This window comes from Synchiropus splendidus, chromosome 3, assembly GCF_027744825.2.
Source record: "Synchiropus splendidus isolate RoL2022-P1 chromosome 3, RoL_Sspl_1.0, whole genome shotgun sequence".
In the NCBI taxonomy this organism is placed as follows: Eukaryota; Metazoa; Chordata; class Actinopteri; order Syngnathiformes; family Callionymidae; genus Synchiropus; species Synchiropus splendidus.
Genome location: NC_071336.1, coordinates 35128879 through 35143069, shown reverse-complemented (window position 1 = coordinate 35143069; position 14191 = coordinate 35128879). Strand labels below are relative to the sequence as shown.

The following is a 14191-nucleotide window of genomic DNA, read 5'->3' as shown; positions in this document are numbered from 1 at the left end:
CTCCGTATGTGTGTCATCGGGGGGTTTGGTGGGTGTGTTGGCGAGGAGGGCGGGGGGTTCTAGTTGGCTCTAATCTGCTTGATGAAGATCCCTCCGTGGGCAGGGGGGGCGGGGGGAGGAGGGCTGCTGCCGTGCGCCAATGCAATCACGACAGTCGCTCGCGAGTGGCGCTCAGCAGCCCTCCCTCCCTCCCTCCTCCCCTCTCTTCCCTCCTCACTCTCTCCGATCAATGCGCACACACAAGCTGCTTTCTCGCGCTTCTCCTCGCTGGCTCGCTCAGTCGTCGTTGCGCACCCCGCACTTTGGCACCGCTCATCCTCCTCCATCCCTTCTTCCTCCCGGAGACGATGCGAGGCAGAGCGCAGGAATTAAAAGAGGAGTAAAGCGGAGAGCGAGAGAGCGAGTCCCGTCAGACCGGAGGGCAGTTTGATTCGCCTGGATTAAACTGGCTGCGTCCAAAGTGTCCCGCTGAGAGGGTAAGTCACCCTCCTCTCTTTAAGCCGCTCGCACCTTCTGCTCGCACCTCGCTCCGACTTGTTTGGCGCGGCTCCGCGGAGCACGAGCTGCATGAGATGTGGATCAGCGGCGGCGTGTCCTTGAAGGAGTTTCACTGGGGGGAAGTGGGTCGCGGCTCTCTGTCCAAAACGTGTCGATGAGGTCGGGTCGGCCGCGGCCAACACGTTTATGGAGCCTCTGCGCGTGAGAGAGGCGCTTTGGAGCGCGTTCCAGGAGCTTCTGTCGCGGGTGAGGAGACGTGTCTCAGGGAAGAATCTGGTGTCGGTGCCATGTGTCTTTGAATTGATGCGATCCTCTTTTGCATTCGCCCTCGCTTGTTTTTCCGGCGCTACATTACTGGACATTTTTCACTGATATTTGGCTGGGTTTGTTTGTTAAGTAATTTTATACTTTAAAAACTCGTTCTTGTTCTATTTGCCTTCAATTACGACGCCCCCACGACTTATATTATTTTTATTTTATTTTTATTTTTTTTCTTTGTGGTGATATTTATTTTATTATGGTATTTTGTATTTTATCTGCATTTGTTTAATTTACAAACTTTCCTATTCCCTTTGCTTGGTACAACTGTTCATTTGAAGGTTAAATTTTAAAAGTCAAAAAAACTTTTACTTGCATTATATCATCTATATTCATTATTTATTCATTTCATTTGAATTATCTTATGTCTTGACACGTGTTCACCGACCTTTTTCTTCATTTATTTATATATTTTTATTTATTCATAGTTGATGTAATATCTCAATGCAGCAGTTCTCTTTCTACTTCCTTTTTGCTTTTTAATTATTTATTTATTTTTGGGCAGATTTTGTAAAAAATAAATAAATGAACATTCATGTTTGATCGTTCCTAGTTTAGTTTTCTATTTGGGTCTGCAAACAGTTCATAAAATGGAGTGTCGAATGAGTAAATAAAAAAATGCATAAAGTTGAAGCCAAATGTTGCAGAAGTCCAAATATGTATTCATATAGAACCTATTGAAGGATGGTTTTCTTGCACACAGAAAAAAAAAAAAAATTAAAATAAAACGGTGAAGCAGTAGGTGTGAAGCTAGAATGTACCACATCATGTTCATCTCATTATAAAACTTCTGCTGCTGATGCTCCTATGATTGTTTTTCTTTTTTTTTCCCCACCACATTTGTTTTCCTTTTCTAATCCTGTTTTTTTTCTGTTTACTGAAGTGAGCTTCTGTCGTCTTTCTTGCTGGTTTGAAAAAGCCGTCACCTCTCTGTAGCTTTTCCTCGCTGCGGTTGACCTCGCCTCGTTTTTAATCATCGCACACGGAAGCCATGTCCAACTGTGGTTCAGGGCTCACCATCTACATGCAGAATTAAAATACACAGCAGTTTCAGTTTTTTTATTGACTTTCTGACACTGCAGAAAATGATTTTAAAATCGTGGTATTTCCATCACGCGAAGCCAAGTTTGCAGTGGAGGACCGGCTCAGGAGCCAAGCGTGTTTGTTTGGGTCTGCGTCGCGAGCGGATTCGGATTGTGGGACTTATTTTGGAGAAACAGCTTTGTGGTGCAGCGAAGTAACAAGAGGAGATTAACCTCCTGACTGGCAATCTGCTGTTTAAATATGTCACAGATTTGGCCGTCTCTGCGCTGTAGCGAATGATCACTTGGTCTCTCTGCAAATAAACTGGTGGCGGTTGTTTCTTAAACGTAGCCACGGGCGAGTTGACGCGACCTTCACCTACAGCTGGTCCTCCTCTGCTGACATCAGTCACCTCCACCTCCCCTGCACTCTCTTCTTCGCCTCCTTCTGGGTGGTGTCACGACCTCCACCCCTCATCTTCACTCTGCCTCTGCCTTCATTCTGACATCCACTTGTGCTCAACGGATCAACCCGACCACACAAAAGCCACCTCCATGTGCATCTGTTTCCATCCGGGTCCAAAGACCCTCCACTTCACGTTGATTCGCTTTGATGCCGCCATGTTTACGTCACTGGTTTAATCAACTCCCGACAATCAACGGAGCCTCTTTCTGTTTGTTGAGTCAAAGACCTGAAAATTGCATTTGTCTGAGGATAACTAATGAAGCGGTCCGAAATTAGCAGCATTTTGTGCAACAAGCCTCCAACCCTTCTGTGACGTGATCAAAGCTCCGCTGGGAGCGGCAGGTTAATGATATTTAGATGAAACAATTTAAAGGGCTCAGTCGGGGCAATTTGCAAACGCTGGAGCGTTGCACCACTTGTTTCTTACGAGGACACATACATTAAACACACGAACGCACCCCACGCAGACACACAATTCACTACGGTAGAGGGGCGGTGATATACCGAGTGCGTGTTGGACCGATGTGTTTTCCTGGTGCGGAGGGGCAAATGTGTCTTTGTCTGTGTATTTTTCAGCTCGCGTCACATATTTAAGTGACTAAGAATATGCAGCATTATCATTTCTCCTTTGTCACTTTTACTCCCACCATCATTGATACTATAGTTGGACTGCCACTCACAACTATGTTGACAGTTGAGTAGTCACAGCATACCTTAATAATAAGTGGACGATGCCTACAACATCCCTGATTGTAGTGTTGTAAATACAATCTAGTGATATATATAAGTGCAAAGATATGTTTATAGATTCATATGGTTTTGAGGGTTCTATAGTAGAATTGTAATTGCTCAAAGTGAGGTGTGAAAGGTATGCGTCCTTTGATGTGTCCTTTGATGTGTCCTTTGTGCTGTGGTCCAATGCTTCCAACGTTTGGGCTCACAGTGGTCCCGGAGCCTCAGGCATTCCTCTTCTCACGGCAGATTGAGAGCGATGACAATACGACTCGATGAACCTGTCTGCGACTAATTCAATAGTCCATTATCGTCGACTGTATCATCTAGAAATGGCTGACTGACATCATTTCCTGTGCACCCAGCAGGAAATTCACAAGGAATAATGTCTTTATTTTAAATGCAAAAGGGAATCCAGAAAAAAAAAAAAACGACAGTGCCAGACCATTTGAAACTCCACAAGGGCAGAGGACCTGAATCAAAAAGTACAGAGTGGCAATGTAACAGCAGAAGTAATGGCAGAACATAGTGGCTGGGCACAGCAGGTACCAAACACTGAGTCCGTGGTCCGTCCACACAGTGACGTGTCCGTAAATGACTTGGACTCTGCTTCCAGTGTGGATCAGTTTGAAAGCAGGATATTCTGTCTTTGTCAAAATGAGCCGCAACTATTTGACGATGCTGATGTTGTGGCCCCATTGCCAAAGTGCTGCAACAATTCCCTACACAAATGAGTATTTAATGTGGTCCTGGGCGGACGTGCCGCACAATTCACCAGCAGAGGTGCTTTAAATAATGAGACGGAGCTGGAGGTCGGCCATGTTTGTTTACATCCGCCCTGTATAGTGTTCGGGTGACGCTGCTCTAGTCAGTTCCGCTGTTTACTTCCCTCTATTCTACACTTCCATCATGGGAATTTGGACATTTAGGAATGGATTCAGGATCCTTCACGTCTGAATCGCGAGCCTTGGTGGCAACATTTGTGGGCAAATGTGAGCGTCAGGCATCGCACATGACGTCATCTCAACAAGGAGGGCGGGAATATGATGCTGACACGTGCCACGTAGAGGGGCGGGGCCAGAGGAGACTCACGTGATTGGTTGAACTGGTGGGAAAGTTGCTGTGGACGGACAAAACTGCAGCACCACGCAGAACTCATAGGGAGTGGAGGGAAATATGTTCATAGTTGTGATCGCAACACCGCCATCTCCTGGAGGGACTGATTCTCACTCCCGGGTGTCGAGTGAGTTTTGCATCTGCATGTTGACACATTCAGTTGCCTGATGTCGTGGGTAAACCACCTGAAGTCTCACTCATCTACGGCAACATCAGGAAGGGGGCGATACACACCAAGTGATGACTGAAGTCTTACTGCATGCAGAGTTTCTGATCGCCTCTCCTGTGTAACCAAACCCCTGCACGTAACGTTACACAGGAAAATGCTGTTAAGGTTGCGTGAGAGTCACTCGATTTTTGAACATCATCGTCACTAGCTAGCATTAAATTCAAATTTCTTCGTCAGTTCATCGGGAAGGAGAATTTGACCATTGGTTTGAGTAAAAAAAAAACGATGCTTTTTCTGGTGTGGGGTTACCGTCATGTCTGGTCAATGGGCTTCTACAGTATCAGTTGTCGGACAACCAGGTCGGCAAAGTGAGGTGCTCACATCCAGTCTGTTTCGCTCGTTTCTTGTGCTTCAACCTGAGTCACAGGGAGGTGGAGGTGTGTTCGCCTTTTGTATCTAATGCCATGCCTCTTAATGTAAGTCCACGACTGTACAGCAGGGAGCCCCCTGGTGGACACCCACTGTTGTTACACTTGTTGGGAGATGACGCTGTGGTGTTATTTGCTCTGACGGAGTAGGTGTTTTCTATCGACCTGTGGTGAACTGGCGACCTGTCGCCCGCCAGCAGCGGCTGGGCCACACTCCAGCGGAGCCGACTGAACGCATGGCTGGATGGACGTAATGCGACACTAAGGAAAAGACATTGAAACCCCTCTCACTCTGATCTGTGTCGTTGAGTCAGGGTTATGACTCCGCCATCTGACGACTCTCCCGCTGACAGACGTCCAAATCCCAAACAGAAACCGCGCTTTGCCCCAAATGACATCTTCCAGAACAATTGCGCGGGCCTGATTGGGATTTGATGGCCGAGCGTCAGCGGTGATAGAACGCTAATGCTCCAGTTTCCAGTGGTGTGTCGGCATCATCCGGATCCGACGGCTCAATTGCCAGCCAGAGATTAATACTTTTGTTTGCACACTGCGCGTATGAGCAATGTCATTAGTGGGTGAAAGCCATTCTTGTGTGGCGGAGCGGGATTAGAGACAATCTGAGAGCGTATCAGAGAGGATCTGACTCGCAGAGAAACACGGGATCACAGATGGAACTTTGGCCTCGTTCGGCTGCAGCAGATGCTTATTTGGATGAATCACGACTGAAATATGAGGAGCAATATATGGAACCCTCGAGTGACGCCGCGCCACATCTGCCCAGGACGTGTGCAGTTCTGGGTCCCGCTTCACTCCAGCGCCCCCGCTGCATGTTGTTAAAGCCAAATTTGCCTTTTACCAAATCTGCCGATGTCTTGTTTCCCGCCAGTGTGAGTTTTAAGAGTGACAGTATGATCTTCTGCCATCGGCTCCAAAATATTCTCAGAAACGATATACCTCCAGCAGCCATAACATTATGACCATCTACCTCTGACCTTTGGCGTCCACCGAACCCTTTTTGACTGAGAGTCCAAAACTTGGTTCTGTATCCCAAGGGGCCAGTGATCGTTGAGAAGGGCCGTCAAACACAAAGAAAGGAGGGTAAGAGAAGATAGAAAATAAAAGTCAAGCGATGACATCATGTGTGATTATGAAGTTACAGTTAGAAATCCACAGAAAATGTTGGTCTGTTTAACTTAAACCACATTCCAATTAAAGGTTCACTGTGGGTCTCATACATTTCAAAATCTACTTTCATTTCTGACGTATTTTAAGGGACAACAACTCCTGAAATAGCTGACGGAAAAGACCATCAATTAAGTTGAAAGTTATGTTTCAGTTGCATCATAATGAACAAAAAAATTAAAAACGATGCACAAGACAAAAATGTCATAGACAAGAACAATGTCAGTTTTGTAGAGGGCCACATTCATAAAGTCAAAGGCCCGCATTTGGCCCACGGGCTGCACTTTGCCCAGGTCTGTTCTATGTATACATTTACCGTGTGTGTATATATATGTGTGTGTGTATATATATATATATATATATATATATGTATGTATGTATGTATGCTCCCGTCCCCATGCCGTAAGTTAAAGGGTCAAAATGGTGACTGAACGTGCTAGTGGAAGACCAAGACTCGGTCCAAGCAAAGTGTTTTGAGAAGACAAGACAAGCCCACGGCTTTGAAGTCCTGAAACAAGACAAGACCAGAACAAAGATGAGAAGGTCAGAATTGTTTTAAACTGAGACAAGGAATCATTGGGGACAAAATCGAGACATTGCAGGGACAAAGATATGACTTTGGACTGTCAGGGTCAATGACAAAACTCAACCCTGTTGGACTATAACGGAGTCAACCAAGACTGAAGAAGTTCATTGAGGAGGCAGAAGAAATGGATTTTGCGATTGAAGAGTGACTCTGTTAGAATTTAAAGCACACAAGTGAACAGTATCCGTAAGGTTTTTGGGCTGAGACCAAAAGTTTGATGCGCTTCTTTATGACCTATAGCTGGTTGAAGGTGGTGTCAGTCAGGGAGCTGGGACTTCACAAAGTTCTCGACTCGACTGGGGGGACAGAGTCACAGATGAGGCCAAGAGCTGGACAAAACATTCAGGTGTTGAAGCTAAAACCTTTTAGGTCAGAAGCAGAGAAGAGTCCAGGGTTCATGGCGAGAACAAAACTGTCTACCTTCTTTGAGGTGCTGCACGTGCGTTTCTCTCCGACTGAACTGCGATTGTAGGTCCCAGGTCACATGAGCGGTTGATGGAATACAGCTCCGAGAGGTTCCCATGAGATGAGAGTCAGCGTGGCGCTGCAGTCCCTGGAGGAGCCCACCACTCCGTGGAGTTTGGTCTCAAGCGCCGGTCTTTACTCTCAGATCAAACGCTCTCCTGTGTTCCCCCGTAGATCTCACAAAAGTGGCTGCTGCAGTTGCTTATCAGCATTCACATGGAAACACCTGCTCCGGAACAATCAAATTAGTCCGGAGGAGAGCCGGGCCTCTGGAGGAGAGAAGAATTCTGCGCCTCTAAGTCCTTAAAACGCGCTGTAAATAGAAGCGCGACTCAGTTGTGACCTTCTGTGCTTGACAGAATCTCGTCTCATCGATGGAGCGCTCGCTGCGTTCGCTAACCGGATTCCACTTTAACGGCGAGATGCTTCATAAGTGCTTCTTATAACCTCTGTTTTTTATTGCTGGTTTGTCGACGGCACATAAACATTGCCGTATTTCATTTTCCACAGTTGAAAAGATCAATCGAGAACCTCTGATTTGGTCCATTATGGAGACAGGAACCTTAAAGTAGGTGCAGACTTGCCTCACTCCAGAAACCTGTGGTGGAGCATCAGAGTGTTCAAGGTCAACTGAGGTCACAGTGTGGGCCCGGTGGTATTACAGTGCTCACTCCGGCCAGTAATCACCAAACATTTGTTTGAGTGCGACTTATTTTACCGTGAAAAAGAGGTCATTTGACAAGAATATGCACAAGACACTTTTTTGAAACACCCCAGATTGTTTCCACTGGTCAGCATCTTAGGTCGAGTTTCCTCTGTGAAGTTTCCCTCCTCCTGCTGTGTGCTTGCTGGAGAAGTTTGCAAAGTCCACCTCTCCAGATGGACTGAATTTGTGGTCATGTCTTGGACTTGGATCGGAGAAAGGCTCCTTCGTGTGGAAGTCCAGTGACCCCGTCCGGGATCCGTCTCCTCGCATCCTGGAGACGTCCTGACAAGATGCCAGCAGAACCTCGACAGGCTTCTCTCCATGTGGAAGAGGCTGCCAGACAGACTTGGCACGTCCAAACCTGGAGTCAGAAGGATCTTCAACCTTCACCTCTGGCCCAGTAGTGACCAAAGGAGGTCACACACCCCCCTGAGGATTTGCAAAATCTTAAACATTGTTTTGTCTGTCAGAGCCCCACTCATGAAGATAAAAAGTTAGTTAGCTGTTGATCACTGTGGCTCCCAACAATCTGGAGAAGCTCCAAGCCACAAATCTCATGTGATAAAACAAAGTTGAGACATGGAAACAAGCATGGAAAAGCAGTTTTACATCATCAGAGCTCAATGACATCACAACATCCGCTGCTCACGTCACTCAAGTTGCTCCCTGGACTCCTGAAGGAAGCTGCAGATCGGAGTAAAAACAAGTGTTTCTATAGCCATCAAATCAACCTCCCTCTTGCTTCTAAAGTGGCAATGATCCATTCTACGCCACGTGTCATGTCGGGTGCAGTCGACTCTCTCGACCCACGAAGACTTTTGCCCGTTTAACATTCACATTGGTAAGCGCCAACCATTTTCAGTCCCGACTATTGGGTCAAATACACTCAACACACCCCTGACAGGGTTCTGCTGTACAATGGTCTTGTAAGAGTTAAGCAAGTCAGGTGTTTACTGAACTTGGTCAGGAAGGAGCTGAATCGGAACCAAAACAGCACGATCATTGCTGTGTGTGTGGCCCTATCAAGAGGCTAAGGAGTCCAAAGGCAGCGAGCCTGAGCTGTTGCCGCTGCCAGGACAGCAGAGCCAGCACCCGGCTGTTAAACCCCAGGGTGATGGGTTTAGTCACGATGAAGAAGCAGAATAAAGGGCACACATAGTTTCAAACTTCAAAGTCCCTAGATGTGAAGAAAGACGCGGCTTTAGTTACTGCTGGGACATGCAACTCAGGCTCCTCCTGTGGACCCACTGAACCCGAGTTAAACCCGAGTTGGTGCTGTTGATAGCCATGTTGGACCGGAAGAGCTTGTGAGGTTCTGAGAGGTGTCGTGTCAAAGAGTGATGAGGCATCGTCCCTGATCATGCATCACTCCAAGTTTTTTCATGGACGAGCGATCAACCAGTGAGTTTGTGGGAGGAAACCAGAGAGTTTCATCCCTGCTGAGAGGTTCTCGAGCCTGGTGCGAGCCACAGAAAGCTGCTGCAGACCTCTGGCGCCGGGCAGAGGCGGACACGTACTTTTCTCACTCTCCAAAAAGGTATGATGTAAATTTAATGTTGGGCGACTGAGTGTCTGTGGGCAAATGAAAGTGCTGGTCCACTCAGCTGTCTTCATCTCTTGGCTTCCACTGAAGCCTTTGATCAGCTCTTATTTATGGAACGGGCAGAAGCCTTTTACCGCCAACTCCGCCGCAGCCATCGTTCATCCTAATACGCCACTGATCGCCAGCAAGAGTCCGTCAACGGGCTCGGAGCGAGCTGAATCGATAGTGGAGATGATTGGGAGTCTCTCCAGACTCCCCTCACCCGCGCTCCTCAATCTCCCGACCAAACTCCACCGACCTGCTTTGACATGGTTCTGCTCTGAATGAGGCGCCGAGCGTGGGTGAGCCAGGTGCAGTTACAGGAGCTGAGTTTGATCGATCAGAAAGTAGTGTGCCCTGAATTCCTCTTCGAGTCGCTCTGTGGTTCGTACAAAACTTGGGAAGCAGACACGTTTTCATTGTGATGCTCATGAAAGCTGTTGTTTTTAGCCACACATCGATGAGGCGAGTCAGATTTCAGGCCTCTGATTCACAAGTTTGGTTAGGGCTGTTTAAAAAAAAAAAATATATATATATATATATATATTGAAAGCTATCTAGTAAAATAATAATAATAATAATAGAGATTATAAAAAATAAAAAATTCTAGCCAAAATATTTATTTAAAGTATGGTATGGTATATAAAAGTATGGTTTTTGGAAGCTATGCAGTAAAACTATTATTATTATTATTAGTAGTAGTGGTAGTAGTAGTATTAGTAGTAGTAGTAGTATTACTATAAATAATAATAATAATAAAAGTAACAAGAGAGACACTATACACAACTGAATTGAATTCTAGCTAAAATATATATTTAAAATGTATTAATGTAAATGTAAATTAAGTGTAGTGAAATAATAAGACACATTATACAACATTGAATTCCAGCCAAAATATATATTTAAAATTAAAGCAAAATTAAAAGTAAGTTTTTTTGAAAGCTATGCAGTAAAATAATAATAATAATAATAATAATAATAATAATCAATACACTGTACACAATTGAATTCTAGCTAAAAATAGATTTAAAATGTACTAATTTAAAACTCCTTAAATTGTTTTTGTTTGTTTGCTTTTTGTTGGTGAAAAGATTAAAGGATTCAAAATACAATATAAATAAATAATGAGAAAAGAACTATTAAAAACAAATCAATTTCAACTGATATAATGATCGAGAAAAAAAAGCACAAAAAAAATGCCCTATCATAAAAAAAAACATTGTCAAAGAAAAAAAAAAATAAATTGGTGAAAAATAATTGTAATTGAAATTGATCAGTGTGATAAATTTTTCTCATCAAGAAAAGTCCAAACAAAAAAAAAAAAACCCTGCTTCTCACGTCCCCCTCCTCAGCTCAGTGGGAATGTTGGCCCCAACATCTGCAGAAGTTATTTCACCGCGGGCTCCTCGTGCCGCCCGAGCAACTGCAGGGCAGACCATCATCAGCAAGAGTCCTGCAGGAGTCAGGCGGTGATGGATGAGTCTCCATCTCAGGGAGATATTGCGCACACTTGTGTTCTGAGTGATGGGCGACTCCCCTTCACCTCTCGCAGCAATTATTTATATAGATTTGTCTCTGTTCATTTGTCAGACCTCTGGGTCTCTGCCGTCTCCCTCGCCCTCTCTCTCTCTCTCTCTCCCGGAGCCGGCTCGCTCCGGCCAAATGAAACCTCGCGGTTTGTGCTGGTGAAGGAAAAACATTTAGAGACGACGGGGGTCGCCGCCGTGGGCCTCTGACGTGCACGGACCGTTCTGTTTTGCCTGTGTGAGTGAGGCGGTGAGATGCAGAAGCGAAGGTCCTTTCTGTCATGAAGCGCATTCTCAAAACTGCCTGTATTTGTTTAAGTGGTTCAGAGGGGATGAAGCAGTGGCATAGCTGGGCTGTCAATCATCGTGGAGACAAAGAGGTTATTTTTATTATTACGACGGGGTGACCCTTAGAGAGGAGCTGTGTCACTCGGGTGAGACTTGGAGTAGAGCCGCTGCTCCTTCACGTTGAAAGGAGCCAGATGAGGTGGGCATCTCATGAGGGCGCCCCCTGGAGGCCTCCCTCTGCAGGTGTTTCAGGCGCGGCCAGCTGGGCGAGACCGAGGGGTCGACCCAGGACCAGGTGGAGGGATGAGATCTCTTCTCTGGCCCGGGAGTGTCTCGGGATCCCGCAGTCGCGATGTTTGCTGCGATCTTTTGAAGCTGCTGCCCCCACGACCCTGGCAATGATAAGCAGATGATGATGGATCGATGAGGAGAAAGATGAGAACATTTCAGACTTGCCCACAGAAAAAAAAAATAAATAAAAAAAATAAAATAAAAAATAAAAATAAATAAAGAGTAGTAGTTAAGAGTAACATAACAATGAACCCCTTTCATCTGCCCACAAGAAATGATAAAATAAACAAAAATAAAAAAAGTAGAAAACACCACCAGAAGATGATGTAAAGAAAACAAGCAAGACAAGAAAACACCACATAAATAAATAAATAAATAAATTATAATCCCGTCGCAACGCCAGGCCCCCAGTTTGAAAACAGCTGCTTTAGAGAAAAATAAATGAAATGAAGACAAAACTAATATTCCAAAAACTAATGCAATGACTAGAAGATCTAAAACCCAGTGTATCTAGCTGCAAAAATCTGTTGAATAAACGGAACAATCGAGACCAAACACAAAAAGGAAAGGACAGAGACAAAAACAACTTGACATCAGCAAACAGAATCCAGCAGTCACAACAATGAGAGTCATAACCTCAATGTCAATAAATACATCTTGACCTAAATAAGACCTCATGTGAAAAAAAGTTCTCCTTCTAGTGGAAAAAAAAAAGAATTAACCAAATTAAAAAACGACTGGATGAAAACAGACAAAATGTATTGAAAACATTCCGAGAGAAAGAAGGGAACTTTCACTTCACTGAATAACTGAAACACGTGATCGGAGGGAAGCACGTGTCTGAGTCCTGCCCTCGACCCAGAACCTGCACCCGTGCGACCCGGGGCGGTCGGCGTGAGGCAACCGTCGCTGGACATTTATTAGGAATTAAATAATGGCTCTTTTATCTTCTGCAAAACACATCTGAAGCCACATAATGGACCCTCGCTCTCCCTCCCACAACAAGCCAAGTGAAAGTCGACGCATGAAAACCATCGATCGCCCGAGTCATTATCTTTAAAAGGCTATGCTAATGGAGGGGGATCAATGAGCGCAGCGTGGAGTATTATAGTGCTATTTATATGTTTGGCGCGGTGGTACAGTGGGGCCCCTTCAGCGGCAGCGCTGAGAAATCGTTGCCATCTCCTGCTCCTGGCTCAGCGGTCAGTAAACTAACAGTCACTCACCTGTGTGACGGGAAGTATTTCCCAGCTCGCCACCGGGGGCCGCGGCGGCGCTTGTGTTTAAGGTTACCCAGTGTTTGTTCTCTGCTGCTGTGGCGTCTCTCTGCTCATCTGATGATGCGGAGCCTGCAGCGTCATGAGAGGATCCCGCTTCTGTGTGGCCTCCGGTCCTTCTCAAGCGCACGACTCGCGCGGCGCTGTCGGCGCAAAATCTGTCGTGGATTTCTCAGAGGAGCGGCCCATGTGTACTGAAGAGCGCAACGGCTCGCGGCTCTCTCTGGAATATTTTAAGACTTTGCTTCCTTCCTGATGGAAAAAAAAGAGCTTCCATTTTGGTCTAGTTTGTTTAGATGGAGATTTGAGTGAGTCGAGTTCATTTCAACCTCATTACCATCTTCAGTCACTGTGTGTTGTGTTCTGACTCGCCGTGTTTATGGAGTCACAGTGGCTTTTCCAGACAGAATCAGTTGCTGTATCAGTCTTTACAGGAATTTTTGTTGAGTCAGACTTTGTTCCTGTTGAGTCAGAGTGAATATCTACATGTTATTATTATTTACTATATACTCTCAATACTCTCAATATATACTCTCTTAGAGAGAGGGTGAGGTGCTCGGCAGAGACTCGGAGTAGAGCGGCTGCTTCTCTCATTGAAAGGAGCCAGATCTCATGAGGGCGCCCCCTGGAGGGGTTTCAGGCACGGCCAGCTGGGAGGAGACCAAGGGTTCGACCCAGGACCAGGTGGAGGGATGAGGTCTCTTCTCTGGCCTGGGAGTGTCTGGGGATACCCAGCCGGACATTGGGCCGCAATGTTTGAGACTCTTTTGAAGCTGCTGCCCCCATGACCCGGCAATGGATAAGCGGATGAGGATGGAAGTAGTATTAGTTTATATTATTTAGATGGACATTTGTGTGCAGTTGCTGGTGCTCCTGATTTAGACTCCTAATTTGAGTCAGTCTTCAGTCACAATGTGTTGGATTCTGACTCCCAGTGTTTGTGGAGTCACAGTAGCTTCAAGTTGGATAAGAGTCTCATCTTTTTGAATCAGAATTCAGAACTTTCATTTTTGTTGAGTGAGACTTTGTTCCTGTGGAGTCAGACTTACCTGATGGAATCACATGTTGACTTGGAAATTGAACTCGTTGAGAGTCAATATCGCCCCCAGTTATCTGCAGACAGATAATGACTTGGAGAATCAGAGTCAACTACCTCTGGATCGCCTTGGGTTTACAGGTGCGGGAAGGATGGAGATGCACTGATAGATCTTCAGTCATGGAGACTCAGATGGTGCAGAAAGAGCTGAGCCAGAAGATGAAGCTCTGCCGTGGAAGCTTTGGAGTTCTGACTCTCTCTCTGTCTGCTCTCTCTCAGAGAGAGAAGCTCAGGCATCCAAGAGAGCCTCAGTGAATTGAGTTGAGGTGCTTCAGGCTGCTCCTCAGGATGGACACATTGGTGGTGTGGTACTTCAGGAGGAGATACTGAGGCTAAGCCAGCAGAGATGGTGACGCCTAGTTGACCTTGGATCTCTGTATTCTGGGAGCACATTTGTGGAGAGAACGAAGTTTGGGCCTCTTAGCTTCAGCCGCTGCCCC

The 14191-nt window shown here is 45.9% G+C and overlaps 1 protein-coding gene across 2 annotated transcripts in view; it reads left to right on the top strand.

Moving 5' to 3' along the window:
* The first annotated feature begins 242 nt into the window (after positions 1-242).
* The window catches only part of LOC128755647 (cadherin-12-like), a 188157-nt gene continuing 174208 nt past the window's right edge, over positions 243-14191 (top strand). For both annotated transcript variants that reach the window (XM_053859517.1, XM_053859518.1), the window contains exon 1: positions 243-476. The gene's annotated coding sequence lies outside the window, so the exon portion shown is untranslated. The remainder of the gene's footprint in view (positions 477-14191) is intronic.